Below are 2,117 nucleotides of genomic sequence, written 5' to 3' on the forward strand. Positions count from 1 at the left end.
CCTTTTGTGACTCCTCAATTCTTGGATCTTTGAAATAAGATTATTCTGATGAGTGTTCTAGCCATAAAACATTTTCTAAAAATTTGCAAAAGATATCTGAAGCAACCACATTTTGTTTCAGCATTCACCTTCCTTTTTGGAAACCGTATACTCTGTCGAATGATGTACTGGAATTGAACTGAATGATGCATAATTCAATGTACTGGAAGCGTCTGGAATAATTTCTCTGCTGCACTCAGAAAGCAAAATAGGTTTGAATGATAAAAAGAAAAGCTTTCCACTAAATTATTCAGCTCTCTTATATCTACAGAGACAGTCCATGCTGGCAGCGTTTGCTACATTAGATTGATAGGATGGCTGTGGTTGCTTCACGGTAGTTTGAAAAAGCGTCAGGATTAAACAGTGCGGTTTAACATAATGCCCCTAAGGCCCCAAGGGGCTCGGTTGATATAATCCCGTTTCTTCTTCTTAAGTCTTATACATAGCGACATTAAGTAGCCTCTTAGCATTTCATGTAATATTTAAATTCTGCCGATTTAAGGTCGCTGCTGTTTGTTGGTGTTTACATTTGACCATGGAAGAATCCCTTTTGCATAAGGATACCCTGTTGGATCTGCTTACGTTATTATAAGATTTTAAAGATTTCTTTTTCTTGGCATTGAAGATGCTCTAAGATTCAAAGTGATCGTTGCCTTCTCTTCTGCCTGTCTAACCATCCTTGGTTAGGATTAGGTCTAGAATGGTTTCCTAATATCCCATCTTATAGAATGTTGAGTTTCTATAGGTGTTGGAGGTTGTAAATTCGTCTCTAGTTCGCCCTATTGAACTGTTTTATGTTGAAGTTATCAGCAGTAATAATTCTTTAATTTTATTCGGAGCTCCGAAATTACCTTATTCCGAATGTAGTAGCAGCATACATACGTCTGATGTATGCAATATCGTTGGCCCCACAGATAACCGTCCTTCAATCCGTACTTTAGTGGGACGTTCAAAGGCAGTCAGAATATTTCCCTCATTTATCGGTCCATATTCCAAATCTCTATCAGAAAAATAGAAAATGTAGATTATTCCAGGCCGTATTTTTGGCTAATGGTCACTACAGACTCTATTTTGAACCGCTTTAGGAGACGTCTTAAAAAGGTACTACTTGCAAAGGGGGACGAAGAATTCTGATCCAACTTCCATTTTAACTGATATATTTCAAAGTCAGATATTTGTTTGCTAGAAGCTGTTTCCTCTTGTCTCCTGCTTCATTCCTTTCCTGTATTTTTTTTTGAAAATCTTTTCTCTGTTCACTTGATCTATCATGTGTTGCTGAAATAGAAGATTTCCAGCAAGGATTGCAGGTAGAAATTGCAATGAGTGTTCTCCGGCGATATTAATACCTACAAGCTAAGTGTTATTTTCTCACTATAAAACTAAAACTAACATTATGTTTAATAGTCCTTTTCCACATACTTGGAGTTATATAATTAATTTCAACTAGATCAAGAACAAAGTTAAGTCACGTTTAAACTTGTTTTTGAAGTAGGTTGCAACATAGAATTCTAAATGTTTCTAATTTTATTTTTATTTCCAATAGCACCAGGCATGAAATCCTAAGAACTTATATATAGAATTCCGGAATCCTTGATAACAGTATTCTATCGTACAGATGTTTTCATTCTTTTCTATATTTTAGCTCAAAATTTCAAACCTTGGCAATAATATTAACTCTGCCTGTGATGGGAGCTGGGCAGATCGAGTAATCTAGCAAACACAGTTGCCGGTTCCAAGTCCGAATAAAGAAGGAGAGTTGTCAGGTGAGGTTGGCAACCTGCTCGACGTGAAAAGTTATTGTTTGCTCACAGATTGAACACTGGAGAACGAGAACTAATACGGAAAAAACATGAAAAGCATGAAATAAAAATGGAGAAATAATATTATTTCTCCACGAACAGCATGCTGGAACATAATGTCCTGGCGCACCAACAACAGTGAAATACTTCTAGAAATATCAAGTAAAAGATTTAAATGAAGTAACATAGCTCTTGGAATAGAAAAACTGGATTAAGGTTAAAAGATTAGTCAAACAGAGTTCATAAACAAATTGGATTAAATACGCATAAGATTCATGC

The sequence above is a fragment of the Onthophagus taurus genome, chromosome 1, assembly GCF_036711975.1.
Source record: "Onthophagus taurus isolate NC chromosome 1, IU_Otau_3.0, whole genome shotgun sequence".
Taxonomy (NCBI): Eukaryota; Metazoa; Arthropoda; class Insecta; order Coleoptera; family Scarabaeidae; genus Onthophagus; species Onthophagus taurus.